This window comes from Delphinapterus leucas, chromosome 2 (assembly GCF_059928025.1).
Source record: "Delphinapterus leucas isolate spDelLeu-1000000601 "Yukka" chromosome 2, BTC_Dleu_Yukka2, whole genome shotgun sequence".
Lineage (NCBI taxonomy): Eukaryota > Metazoa > Chordata > Mammalia > Artiodactyla > Monodontidae > Delphinapterus > Delphinapterus leucas.
Window position 1 is genome coordinate 178,215,222 of NC_143130.1, and position 15,081 is coordinate 178,230,302.

Below are 15,081 nucleotides of genomic sequence, written 5' to 3' on the forward strand. Positions count from 1 at the left end.
TGGGATGCCCGCCGGGGAGGGGCTGGACCCCTGAAAGAGGCAGGCCGTGGGGGAGTCTCGATCACTGCTCATCCCATCACGGGGTTTACGGGATGTGCCAGACAGTAATGCTGGTGATGAGCTTCACAGACATCCTGCTTCTATGGAGAGATGCCCAACAAGTCAGGATCACGACAGGCAGAGGGCGGGGCGCTGCAGGGGACATCTCATTGGGCTCCACTCAGTGAAGGTGGAAAATGTTCCAAGCAAAGGGATGTGTACAAAGACCCAGCGATGGGGGAGGCCTGAAGTTTTGCTGGAGCTACACCGTCACCAGAGGGACCAGGGAAAGTGGCCGAGGAATGAGGCTGCAGACGTCGGTAAGGGCCAGCTCGCTGCGGAATGTGGACCTTAGCCGATAGGCGGGGGGTGGCGGGGTGGGGGGGGCACGTAAGCCCCTCAAATTGAACGAGGTGGGGAGAGTGGGAGTCCCGTGCGGGAGAGCGAGGACCGGCCGGGAGGAGCCAGAGCCGCCTCAGGGTGCGAAGTCTCTGCTACCGCTGGGACTCGGGGCGTCTGGCCGTGGGGACCAGGCGTGAAGCCCCTGCGTTCCCAACGCCCGCGTGTCAAGGAGTCGGGCCGCGATGGCAAGGGAAGGAAGGCTGGTGGCCAGAGAAGGCTGTGCAGGGTCCCCCTGCACAGAGGGTGGACGGGGTGTCCGCGCACTCTCCCACCACCCCAGCGCCAAGCTAGGGGGCAGCCCGGGGACAGAGACTCAGAGGATGCGTGGCCTCCCTGTTCTTAGCAGGAGCAAAGCTCGTGCCTCACCCAGGTGGCGGGGATCCAAGCACTGCTCTCATCCTTCACCCACCCCTGCCCGCCCACACCCTTGACCAGACGCAGGAGGCACACAGGAAAGAGAAGCAGCAAGGTGACCCCGAGCTCAGTTGGGTGGCGCTGAATGGTGATGCCATTCGACCTCACGCATTCGGTCCATTCCCTCCACACACGTCTTTGTTGTATTCTGAGCAGGATGGCGCTATCCTCGAGCACCTCCCCTTGGGCAGAAGAGAATGAATTGAAGACGTAACTAACTAGCCCAGCTGCCTGGGGCCCGGAGGCAGGTGGGGTCGGGAAGGGTCTCTGGAGGGCTTGGCCATCGGGGGAGGCTGCTGACCTCGGAGAGAGAACCGCTGGGTGTGGTGGGAAGCAGGACGGAAGGTGAGGACGTGGACAGGGGACATCTCAGCATCTTGGTGGAGACACTTTGGGGTTTAGGAAACCAGAAAACAGGACCTGCTGCAGAGGGGCTGCTCAAGTGCGTTTGTGCATCAAGGGGAATAAGCCCATCATGGGGTCTGTGAAGGCGAGAGGGGCCTGGAACCCAGAGCACAAGTGCAGGGGTTGGTCTTCAACAGGAACAAGGACAGATTATCCATTGTAACAGAAGGAAGGCAGGGAGGGGGGAATTCATGTAGATGCCTAGATTTTGCGGCGGGTAGATGAGCGAGTTGCCCTCTGACCCCCTCAATGTTCAGTGAATCCTGAATGTCCAAATGAGGCTGCACTGAAAGTGAAACCGGCGGTGTGATTCTCTCTGGCCACGTGGGAGGCCCGGGGTAGGGGGGCAGACGTTCCACCTCCCACCACCTGCTCGCCCCTCCTCCAGAATGAGGTTTTGCAATTTACCATTAATTCTCCCTGAAACCGGCTCTTGCGAGGACGCTACAGGTGATGACCCAGAATTCACAAGAGGTAGCTGGCCTTTCTCTCACTATAAAGGAGGAAAAAGAATCTGTTTCCTCTGACGGTGCCTCCCTGGGGTTGCATCCCCCTAAGCTGTGAAGAGACATCAAACAGGTGATTACCCCGTAATGCCCCCCGAGGGGCAGCTGGGACAGATGCCAGAGGGCCCCATCCACTCATGGCAGCTTTCTAGCTCACCCTCCAAAGCTGGGCTCCAGGGAGGAAGGCGACTTGTAGCCTTCACACTGGGCTGCGATTCCAGCTCCATCCCCCTCTGTGCTCTCATCTGTGAAATGCAGGTAATGATTCAGTCCTTGTAGGTGTTTGGGAGGATTAAAGAAATGATCATTTAAAGTGGGCAGAGGGGGCTTCCCTGGTGGCGCAGTGGTTGAGAGTCCGCCTGCCAATGCAGGGGACACGGGTTCATGCCCCAGTCCGGGAGGATCCCGCATGCCGCGGAGCGGCTGGGCCCGTGAGCCACGGCCAATGGGCCTGCGCGTCCGGCGCCGCAACGGGAGAGGCCACAACAGCGAGAGGCCCGCGTACCGCAAAATAAATAAACAAAAAATAAATAAATAAAGTGGGCAGAGGAAGCTCAGCAGACGGCACCTGCTGTAATTGTTATTGTTATGTGTCCTCACCCCGTTTCACAGTGAGAAAACAAGGGCTCCCGAGGGAAGGGGGGGCTCATCCACAGCAAAGTCAGCCACCCTGGTGGGAGGAGCTGGTCATCATGGATCCGAGAAGGAAATTCACACCACAGTGGGGAGGCTGGGAGGAAATAGCATTTATGTTTATTGTGATGGATATGCAAACTTGTACAACTCTTTGGAAGGGCAATTGGGTAATGTTTAAAATATTAAATATTAAAACTATTCTAAATGTCATGCCTTTGACACTGCAAATCTGCTTCTAGGAATTTAGCCACTGAGACTGTTCATGGTAGCCTTATTCTCCATAGTGAAAAGTGGTAGAAGCCAGAGAGTGTATTAAATAAATACAGGTGCATCCTGAGAACTTAGAGCTCCTGGCACATAATGGTTCCATCCAAACCCCAGCACTGAGACGATTAAACTCTAGCCTGCTTCTAGCAGCAGGAGGCTGTGTCCCTAGGATGACCCCAGCCCCCCATTAAAATGCCTGCCTGAGAAAGCCCAAGGCTGCCAGGAGAATTTCCCATTTGTTCCAGCCAACCCCTGACCACAGGCCCTGACCTGCCTTCCTCATTTACTAAGAAGGGCTTACAATTATGAACCTTGCTCGGTCCCTTTTGAGGTGTATGTGTACCTTCCACAGCTCAGGGGTGTCTTTCTCAACGACCTGAAAGCCACTCCCTTGAAATGAACTCATCAGGAAGGATAGGGCTTTTATGGAGGGTAGAATTCTGACGGACACAGCCAGCCCGGTCTCATCTACACTGACCCACCGTTGGTGATTTTTCACCTGAGCGCCACTGCCCACACCCCTCCCTACTCCCTCATCCTCCCTTTAAAACACCAGTCGCCTCTGAGGGACTTCCCTGGCGGTCCAGTGGTTAGGACGCGACGGTCTCACTGCCAGGGGCCCGGGTTAGATCTGTGGTCGGGGGACTAAGATCCTGTAAGCCACACAGCATGGCCAAAAAAAAATAAATGCAATAAAAAAATGTTTTTAATAAAAAGGGTCATAAATCAACTATATCAAACACCGGTCACCTCTGCGCAAATCAGAACAGAACTCGGCTCTTTCCCCTGCTGTCTGTAACGACTGAATAATATCTATTTTCACCACTTTAACTAATGTTGGCGATATTTATCTTCGACCATCCATAGAATGGAATAGTATGTAAACTTTAAAGAAGGTTTTACGTGGGGACTTCCCTGGTGGTCCAGTGGTTAAGACTCTGCGCTCCCAATGCAGGGGGCCCGGGAACTAGATCCTGCATGCCGCAACTAAAGATCCTGCACGCATCAGTGAAGATCCCAAGTGCTGCAACTAAGACCCCGGGGCAGCCAAATAAATAAATAAATATTTTAAAAAAAAAAAAAAAAAGGTTCTATGTGGAGAAGCACTTAAGAGTAGTGCCTGGCACACATTAAATGTATTAACTATTATTATGGAGATTAACATTTTTTATCTGTTGGAAAAGAGAATGCATTATGGGTGTATACATATACAAAAGTGTGCCGAGCCGCACACTTAAGATTACTATATTATGCTTTCAACTGTTCCATAAGTTTTCAAAAATGGAGACTGTGGGGCTTCCCTGGTGGCGCAGTGGTTAAGAATCCGCCTGCCAATGCAGGGGACATGGGTTCCAGCCCTGGTCTGGGAAGATCCCACATGCCGCGGAGCAACTAAACCCGTGCGCCACAACTACTGAGCCTGCGCTCTAGAGCCCGCGAGCCACAACTACCGAAGCCCGCGCGCCTAGAGCCCGTGCTCCGCAACGAGAGAAACCACCGCAATGAGGAGCCGGTGCACTGCAACGAAGAGTAGACCCCGCTTGCCACAACTAGAGAAAGCCTGTGCACAGCAACGAAGACCCAGCACAGCCAAAAATAAATTAAATAAAATAAATTTTTAAAGAAATGGAGACTGTATTAAAACTATATGTTCTTACATGGAAAGTTATTCAAAATATATGTTTAGATGAAACAAGCAAGTTCCAAAACAGTTTGCTTAACAGAATCATATTATATGCATACACATATATAATATCCCCAAACAGAATATATCATGTACTATATATAATGTCAGTATGTGCAAAAAATAGATAAATATTTCAAGAGCTTATATATTTCTGGAATACGTGCACTAATTTTACAAGTGTACATTTTACATTTTACAAGTGTACATTCCTGTTCCAGGTTGCAACACTTGGAATCAGCCAGGTCCTGATGCAAGACGCTCAGGCCGTTACGCTGACATGCAATCTCCCTCCTCACCACCAGAGGGCCGCCAGGAGCACCCGCCGGATCGCACCGCCGCCTCCCAGCATATGGGAGGCCTGCCTTGAGCCCCCTCATGCTCAGGTATTTTTACATAATCGCTGGTCAGATTGTACTGTAAACTGGACACTCTGTGCTTCTTGACGCGTTCTCCCTGCATCACACATTCTGAAAGCCTTTAAATGGAAAAAACAAACATTAACTCGGTTATGTTTCTCCAGCCTAACAGTCATGGGTTCTTCAAAGCTAGAATAGGAGAAAGAATGAAAGTAATTTTTTTTTTTGATTGAAGTGTAGTTGATTTACAATGTTGTGTTCGTTTCTGCTCTACAGCAAAGTGATTCGGTTATACGTATACATACCTTCTTTTTCACATTCTTTTCCATTATGGTTTATCTCAGGACACTGAATACAGTTCCCTGTGCTCTACAGTAGGACCTTGTTGTTTCTCCATTCTGTATGTAATAGTTTGCATTTGCGAATTCCAAACTCCCAGTCCGTCCCTACCCCACCCGGAAGTAATTCTTACTGAGCACCTACCACATGCTGGACTGTCCCCCTGCTGCACACAGCATCTTATCAAATTCTCACAACAGTTAGGTTGGTGGCATTAATCCCCATTTTTCAGATGAGAACACTGAGATTCTGAGGGATTAAGTGATTTACCCAAGCTCACCAGCTAGTCACTGGTAGAATCCGAATCCCTGCAAGCCAGCAGGGTCCTAAGATTTTGCTTTACCCTCTATAAAGTCCCCACTTGTCTCCAAATTTATAAGTGAAGAAAATAAATCCAGGGTATGTTGGTGGGAGACCTCAATCAGAACTCAGGGGTCCAGATACCCAGAACGTGCCATTGCTAATGTGCCCTCTGCCTTCAAGTTTGGTATGCGCCCGGCTGTGACCAGTGCAGAAACACGAAGGCCTGGCATTGCTCTCTGACTTGCCACGTGGTTCAAAATTCAAAAAGAAAAACAGTAAAAAAAAAACCAACTTTCCTTCCTCTCCTTTCTGCCCTCTCTGCCCTACACCATCCACTCACCCAGTTCCACTCCCTGGAGGCAAACTTGCTTATTTTTCCAGAGATTATTTTATATGTATGCAAATCAATGTTGTAGTTGGTTTTTTCTGAGTTGCAGTTCCCTGGCTACGGTAGCCCCGAAAACCCAGAGACAGTGTCACCTATCTTACTAACTATCCCCATATCACAAAGACAAAACCTGAGCCCTTGGGAGCTGGAGTGAACTGCCCAAGGTCCCACAGCAGGACAACTGAGGCTCTGAATCTAAGGATGGCTCTGACCTGGGCAGGCCCCTGGGTCCTGCTCTTCCCAGTCTCCCTTTTGTGTTTGTGTCACTCTCTCCCGCCTCCCTTCCTTCTCTCTCCCTGCTGTAATCACTTACAAACCCTCACCTCCCTGGCGTGTTGCTAAATTCGAATCACAGGTGGGAGGACCTTAGAGGTGGAGTCCAGCCCTCACACTTTACAGATGGGCAAACTGAGGCCCAGGAAGGCTCCTGCACATGTTGGATTTCTACATCCAGCCCTTGCTCAGCTGTTCTCTTTCCCGCCTCCGTCTGCCCGACTCCCTCCTGCTGTTGCATCCCTCACATAAAACAGCCAGCCAGTTCTTCATGTGAGAGCACCCCTGGTTTTGCGTCTTCCAAAAACATTCATCTCATCAGTCCACACCTTCCTAGCAACCCTCCAAGGGTCAAAACGCTGGCCCTACGCCTTCTCTTCTCTCCTCTCCTCCTGTGACAGGCCGGAATCTTACCCGTGCCGTTCCCCCCTCACCCTGACTCGGTTATTAGCTATTTATCCTTCAGTCTCAGATCTCCCTGGTGACCAATCCAGAGGCGCTCACGGCTTTTCCCTCAGCTCCAACCTCCCTGTGTCTCCCGGAGACCATGAGCTCAGCGGGAACAGTGCCTGGGCCTGTCTTGTTCACCACTGTGTCTCCAGTATCTGGCGCTGTGCTCCATCCCTCCACTCGCTAGTTCATAGGCTCCATCATGGTTTGATGGAAGGATGAATGAATGAACGATCCGGCAGAGGGAAGAGCCGGATCCCACCAGGGAGGTGTGCAATCAAAAGCTGTGTGCGGTGATACCAAGTGTTCCTGTGAAGTAGATTGAGGAGTGTGTGGAGGGTAATTGGGAGAAATAAAGTTAGGATATTCTCTTCCCTCTAATAAGCATCTGAGGACATCTGTGCCAGGCCCCGTGCTGACAAAGAGCCCACAGACGGACCATGTGGGGCCCTGTTAGTCCTGTGAGGGTTCTCAGCACCTAAGTCTGATGAAAGCCCCTCCGCCCCCAGCAATCCCCAGGTGCTCCTACACAGCCTATTCTGCATGTACCTTGAAGCGGATCACAGCCTCCGGAACTCCAGTCAAGGACCACAGCTTAAGTATCCCTACTCTAGGTGGAACGAGAAAAATCAAATGAGTGCTTGGAGCGCGAGCCAGGCCAAGACAGCAGTGAGGACGGAACCCAGCGCTTCGGAGACGGTTGCGGGGACAAGGCCTTAGGGCCAGGGAAGGAACGGCGATAGAAGGCCCTTGGACCCATTTTAAGAAACTTATCCTATTCTCCAGAAACAGGGAGCCGGGAAAACTTCCCGCCCCCAGCAGGACCCTAATCTCCAGGCCGGCTCGGAAAAATGACGCAAGCAGCGCGCGAGGCCATGCCAAAATACGACTGCCCCGCCCCCGCCGGTGCATTGTGGGCGGTTAAAGGCACCAACCGGATGCCAGTCTCGCGAGCGAGCGAAATTCACGCGGATGACAGAGATTGGGTGGGGAGGGAAGGCGAGGCTTCTACTCTCCGAACAAGAGTCCCGCCCCCCGGCCGGGATGGGCCAATCCCAAGGCCTCCCGCTTCTGGCCCTGGGGATTGGTCCGAGGGCTCACATGGTTAAGCGGGCCATGGGGCACTGGACCGAGCCGAGTCCCGGGCGCTTGACCGAGGTGGAGACGGTGTCTTTGTGCAGTGGTGAAGGGCCGGAGAGACCTAGACTCAGAAGGTCGCGGGCAACCGGCCGGTCTCGGCCTCTGCACGCGGCCGTGGGCAAGTCGAGTTCGAACACTTGCTGAATAAAGAACCCGCCTAAAAAGGTGATCTGGCCCTCAGTTCCCTCGCCTGTGACATGGGTACAGTGTTGCCGGGAGAACAGGGTTGCCTCAGGTCTAGGTGAGGCGGGGTGCGTGGAATATGCCTGCCAAGTAAGAAGCGGGGCGAAGGCCTGGCGGGACGCAGCGGCCCGGGGAAACGGGCACCCTGTTCATCCGCCCAGAAAGCTGGCCGTGGATCACGTGTTGAGCCGAGCAGCGCCCCCTGTCCTCGAATGGCTTCAGGGACCAGTCGTAGACAGTGGGTATGTGGCGGGCCTGCACCCTCTAGGTGCGAACCACTTGACTTTGTTGTCTTAACTAGATCTTTCCAACAGCGGTGTGGGGTCAGTGTCGTAGATGGGGAGACTTTGCTGAGGCCGCACAGCCTGGAGTGAAGGAGCCAGGGTTGGACCCAGGCATCAACCTGCTCAACCCGCAGGCCTTCCAGCAGGTGGCTCCTGCACCCCGAGGGGACGAGCGCCTCCAGAAGGGACTCGGCCTTCGTCCATGAGACCCACCTGTCACTCGTGTCCCCTCTGCTTCCAACATCAGCCTCAGTGTCTGGAAAACCTTTACAGGCCTGTGGTGTTCTGGGAGCATAATTAGGATGCTGGAGCCACGGCCCAGAGTTGCAAGTTTCACCGTACAGGATGCCCCTGAGCAGTAGGCATGGCCACATCGGGATCCTTTTCCCCAGAACCAAAGGCACCCACCGCCCGTTAGGATGCCTGGCCCTCAAGAGGAGGGGCTCTCTGACACATGAGATCATCACAACGGACCCTGCTTCACTTTCTGTTATTAGACTATATTAAGAAAAAGAAAAGGAACTTCCCTGACAGTCCAGTGATTAAGACTCCGAGCTTCCATTGCAGGGGCACAGGTTCGATCCCTGGTCGGGGAACGAAGATCCCGCATGCCCCGCAACGTGGCAATCAATCAATCAGTTTTAGATTTACTGAAAAGTTAAGAGTAGGGAGTGCCCTTATTACAGCCTTCCACATACACACATAGACGGGCACACACACCATTTCCTTTATTGTTAACATCTTGCATTAGTTGTACATTTGCTACAATTGATGAGATGATATTGATACATTATTATTAACTAGAGTCCATAGTTTGTTCAGAGTTTCTTAGTTTTTCCCCAGTGTGTTTCTTCTGTGTCAGGATCCCATCAAGGATACTGTGTCACATGTAATTGTCCACCTCACTTTCTCACTCTGAAGGTGCAGTATTGAGAGAGGTTAAAGAAGCACGTAATTGCTTAACTTGTTCTTGGCTTTAGAAAGCCAAGAACTTTCTCACTTGGCTGAGAAAATGCTAGGGAAGAGGCTGCTGCTGGGGGCTGCGTTTTGGTGTTGTGTCTGGCGGGTGCCAGCCAAGTGGGGCACCGGGTCCTGGGGGAGGGCGGGGCCCTGAGGAGGGGCTTCCCTCCAGAGCGACCCTTCTCAGAGCGGCCCCTCGGGTTGGGGTGATGGGAAGTTATGTTTAGAGGATTGAAAATTTCTGTTTGGGGTGATGAAAACATTCTGGACATGGATAGTGGTGACGGTTACACAAATTTGCTTAATACCACTGATTGTACACTTTAAAATGCTTAAGTTTTGGGCTTCCCTGGTGGCGCAGTGGTTGGGAGCCCGCCTGCCGATGCGGGGGACGCGGGTTCATGCCCCGGTCTGGGAGGAACCCACATGCCGCGGAGCGGCTGGGCCCGTGAGCCATGGCCGCTGAGCCTGTGCGTCCGAAGCCTGTGCTCCGCAACGGGAGAGGCCACAACAGTGAGAGGCCCGCGTACTGCAAAAAAAAAAAGAGCTTCCCGTGAGTGGCTAGCTGTGCTGGCCACTTTGTCTCATGTATTCCTCTCATAGTTCCAGGGGCAGTTGCACTCATTAGCCTCATTTAAATAAGGGGAACTTGGCACAGAGAGGTTAAGAGACTCACCCAAGGTCACACAGCTGGTAGTGGCAGCGCCAGGATCCTACCAGAACCAGGACTTTCTCACCACCCACTGCCGTGCCAGCCAAGCATTCCAAACCCCTCCAAAGCCAGCTTAGTAACAGGAGAAAGGTGTCCCTCAACAGGCCTGCAAGTGAGGCTGGTGGGTGACTGCGGAATCCTCTGTCTGGCCAAAGTGAGGACTAATTAACTATTGGTGGGAAGCGCTGGTTGCCTGCTTTTTCAAAAAGCTGCAGTAGTGACCCTTGGTTATTAAACACATGGGTCTGTGTTCTGCAGCAGTGTTCTCCAGGTATCACCTGTAAATCTCCAGCCCCACACTGGCTGGATTTTGACGTTGCACCAAAAGAATTCCATAGCCAAGGAATTTAAGAAACTACACCTCCCCTGCCCCGCAGAGATTCACAAGGCCTTCTAGAGGCTCTGAAAAGTCCTGTCCAGAAGAAACTCGTTAAGCTTTGTCTAACGTAGTGATTCCCAACCTTATTTGACCCCAGAGGCCCATTTTCAATGCACGACCAGCCCCCAGCCTCCAGGTTGCCGTGCACAGCTGCCTGGGCGATACTGGGAAACGTGCTGCTTCTAAGCAAGGGGTCTCACATCTTCACTTCGTGGAAGAGGAGCAGACGTGCAAGGAGGTTAAATGGCTTAACCACGGCCCCTCCTTGCTCAACTTAGAAAGTAAATATGAAATTGTTTAGGTTACAGAAACAGCAGTTGTCAAACTTACAAGAAGGCTGACTGGCAGTGCAGGGGGATTCCAGCATCTACTGGGATCAGGGAAATAGTACATGTTTTCTGATGAAACCCTTTAGATCCCACCACTTTCAGGGCAAAATGGGGGTTTTGTCTTGTCAATAAAATCATGGAAGTGTCCCCCCTCTGCCCCCATGGTGAAAAGGGATCATTGCACTGAGGTTTAGCAAAGTCCCAACCTAGCAGGACATTGCCCTGTGCTTTACACCTCACCAGATAGGGAATTCCACTGAAAATGTGGGAGCACCCCATCAAACGTTTCCATCCTTTGGAGTGAAGAAGGAGATTCTTTCTTCAAAGTGAACACTCAGATGCTTAACCCTGTGAGCAGAGTTTTGGATGGCTATGCAGTTGCTCTAGGCCAGTGATCACTGTTTTTTCGTGGATTTTTTTTTTTTTTGCGGTACGCGGGCCTCTCACTGCTGTGGCCTCTCCCGTTGCAGAGCACAGGCTCCGGACGCGCAGGCTCAGCGGCCACAGCTCACGGGCCCAGCCGCTCCGCGGCATGTGGGATCCTCCCGGACCGGGGCACGAACCCGCGTCCCCTGCATCGGGAGGCAGACTCCCAACCACTGCGCCACCAGGGAAGCCCAGTGATCACTGTTTTACAGATGGAAAGTGGAGGTGGGCGCCAGGGGACACTTGGGAGAGGGAGGGAGCATCGGCAGCCCCCCTGTGCTTGGTGCCACAGTGGAGACTGGGAAAAAGACAGTCCACACGCTCCTGGTGGTTAGAAGCCTCTAGACACAGGCAGTCTCTGAGTCTGAACTCCTCCTCTGCCTCTTGCTACCTGTGAGACCTTAAGCAGGTTACTTCTGCCTTCGGCTCTATTACCCCGTCTTCAAACTGCGGTGATAATAAGCTACCTTGTTAACATTGTGGATGTCGGATAAAGCCGTTAGATCGGGCCAGCTCGTGGCGGTAGCACAGCCGTGATTATCGCAAGCATGACTCTCCAGCCACAAACATGTGTGCAGGAAGTTCCACTGGCTCCGTTTTCTATAACAGCCTAATTTCTGACCCCAGTTCCCATTCCACGATTCCACGGGCTGGCACATCACAGGAGTCAGTTACAGAGTTCTGCCCCTTCCTAAGTCAGGACTCCCACAGGGACAGGGCCTGGGGAGGGGAGAGTGGGGACCTGTTGGCCACTCATCATTTATCCACACTGGTACTGCAGGCTCCGGGTCCCATGCCACAATGCTGTCCCCAGCCTCGAGGACCGCTTTGGCCAGCCTGCCTGGGGTCCTACCACCTGGGTGCACAACCTGCATTGCTCTCTGGGGGCTGGCGGGCAGCAGGCCCGGGACCTTGTCACCTGCCTTCCCACTGCAGCCCAGGGAATCTTCCCATGGCCCAGGATACCTCATCGCCCCCTACTTCTCCAGGACACTTTGCCCACAAGGGAGACTCCAGTTCTTTCCTTTTCCTTACATCCTTGTTTTCCTAAGGGCTAGGACTTCTGGGAAAAATCAAAGTCTGAAAGACCCACAGACACCTTCTGCTTTTAATCCTATGGCAAGGGACCCAGGCCAGCTCCTGCTTGCAGGGGGAGAAGGCGCAGGAAGACAGAGGGAAAGTGGCAGTGTAGGTGGTCCCTACTTTGCACAGTTCTGATGTGCACAGATTTTAATTACTGTGGTCTAGTTAAATAACGCCAAATATCAGTTATAGTTAATATATATAATATTATATAGTTATAACTATATAATATTATATATATTAATAATATATAATATATTATTTATTTTATATATATTATTTATATAATAATTATATATATTATATAATTATATATAATATATTATAATAATATATAATAAAACTAATATATATAGTATATATTATAATATAATAAAACCTATATATATATTATAATTATAATATAATTATATTATATTATAATTATATATAATAATTATAATATAATAAAACTAATATATATAGTATATATTATAATATAATAAAACCTATATATATATTATAATTATAATATAATTATATTATATTATAATTATATATAATAATTATAATATAATAAAACTAATATATATTATAATTATAATATAATATAATAAAACTAATATAATATATAGTTATAACTATATAATATTATAAATAATAATATATATAATATATTATTTTATATATATTATTTATATAATAATTATATATATTATATAATAATATATAATAAAACTAATATAATATAGTTAATAATATAGTCAAATATCAGTTACCTCGATGCGTTAACGTGAGTAACTGCGTCAAGTACAAACTGTGCTGCAAGCTATTCAGTCTGCAAATCACCAGCAGGTGCGCCTCAGACCCACAACCCATCATGGCGCTGCTTTCAAAGTCGGTCAGGGCTTCCCTGGTGGCACAGTGGTTAAGAATCCGCTTGCCAATGCAGGGGCACGGGTTCAAGCCCTGGTCTAGGAAGATCCCACATGCCGCGGAGCAGCTAAGCCTGTGCGCCACAGCTACTGAGTCTGCGCTCTAGAGCCCGTGAGCCACAACTACTGAGCTGGCAAGCCACAACTACTGAAGCCCACGAGCCTAGAGCCCGTGCTCTGCAACAAGAGAACCCACTGCAATGAGAGGCCCACGTACCACAATAAAGAGGAGGCCCCCACTTACCTACTCTATTTACCTACTCGCAACTACAGAAAGCCTGCACACAACAACGAAGACCCAACACGGCCAAAAAAATTAAAAATAAATAAATAAAAATTTAAAAAATAAAAGTCGTTGGTCACCACACACCTGCTACTCAGTTCCTACACAGCCAGCAAAGTGTGTAGTTGTGTTGCCTTCTGTGATAAACCCACTTAATGTCTTACAAAAATGCATCATTGACACAGGGAATTGGCCAAAAGCTGGAAGTGCAGGAAAGGTACCAAAAACACTAATAAAGCTGGCAGTGCAACTGGAGTGAAGGGTGACGGTCCTAGAAGGAAAGGAGGACGGGAGGGTTGGGGTGCAGGCTCTGCCGCTGCTCCAGGGCTGGAGGTGTGTGGCTGAGGGACCTGGGGAGGGACAAGAAGGAGGAAGATGCCGAGGAAGTGGTGCTGGCAAAAACCTTCACAGTAAAGGAACTCAGAGACGTGTCAAATCACTCAACCTGCAAAGGTCATGTTGGAGGCTGGTCCAGACCTAGAAAAGACGATGACGGTTCACCATGGCAGAGAAAAATGCTCATTCCATATCCTAAGTTATACAATGAGAAGAAGGCAAGCACTGCCCAAACTACTCCTGATCAGTTTTTTTTCTTAAAATTGTGGTTAAATACACATACTGTAAAATCTACCACCCCATCCACTTCCAAGTGTACAGTTCTGTGGTATTAAGTACACTCACACTGTTGTAAAAATTCAGAGCACTTCATGAATTTGTGTCCGCCTTGTGCAGGATCGTGCTCACCTTCTCTGTATCCTTCCAATTTTTAAAAAATAAATTTATTTCTTTTTGGCTGCATTGGGTCTTCGTTGCTGCGCACAGGCTTTCTCTAGTTGCGCCAAGTGGGGGCTACTCTTCGTTGTGGTGCGCAGGCTTCTCGTTGCGGTGGCTTCTCTTGTTGCAGAACACGGGCTCTAGGTGCGCAGGCTTCAGTACTTGTGGCTCACAGGCTCTAGAGCGCAGGCTCAGTAGTTGTAGCACATGGGCTCAGTAGTTGTGGCTCTTGGGCTCTAGAGTGCCCAACAGACAGTGCTCCAGATAGAAGCTGTTCCATCTGCCCGGGTCTCAGAATAAGAGCACATGCAGCAAAGTCACAGCCAACCCCGGATAGACATGGAGCTGGGGCAAGAAATGTTCTAGCCACTGAGGTCTGACTGTCATTTGTCCCTGCAGTATAACCCAGCCTCTCATGATTGATGCAGTTACCCTTACTTTCCCTGAGGTTGTGTGTTGGAGTTCGCTCTACTGGGTTCTGTGACTACAAGTGCAGAGATCACTTCAAAAACCTTCCCCCGGGTTCTCTAAAAAAAAAAAACTAAAAATAGAGCTACCATATGATCCAGCAATCCCACTCCTGGGCATATATCCAGAGAAAAACATACTTTGAAAAGATACATGCACCCCCTATGTTCATAGCAGCACTATTCACAATAGCCAAAACATGGAAGCAACCTAAATGTCCATCGACAGGTGAATGGGTAAAGAAGATGTGGTACATATATACAATGGGATACTACTCAGCCATAAAAAAGAATGAAATAATGCCATTTGCAGCAACATGGATGAACCTAGAGATTATCATACTAAGTGAAGTAAGTCAGACAGGGAAAGATAAATATATGATATCACTTATATGTGGAATCTTAAAAACTGATACGAATGAACTTATTTACAAAATGGAAACAGACTCACAGACATAGAAAACAAACTTATGGTTACCAGAGGGGAAAGGGGGGTAGCGGGAGGGATAAATTAGGAGTTTGGGATTAACACATACACACTACTATATATAGAATAGATAATCAACAAAGACCTACTGTAAGGCACAGGGAACTCTACTCAGTACTCTGTAATAACCTATATGGGAAAAGAATCTGAAAAACAATGGATATATGTATATGTATATATATGAGTGAATCACTT

At 49.7% G+C, this 15,081-nt stretch overlaps 1 pseudogene; it reads right to left on the reverse strand.

The window, feature by feature from the left end:
• Window positions 1–13,847: 13,847 nt before the first annotated feature.
• On the reverse strand, window positions 13,848–13,941 carry LOC115802961 (U6 spliceosomal RNA; annotated as a pseudogene).
• Window positions 13,942–15,081: the final 1,140 nt, after the last annotated feature.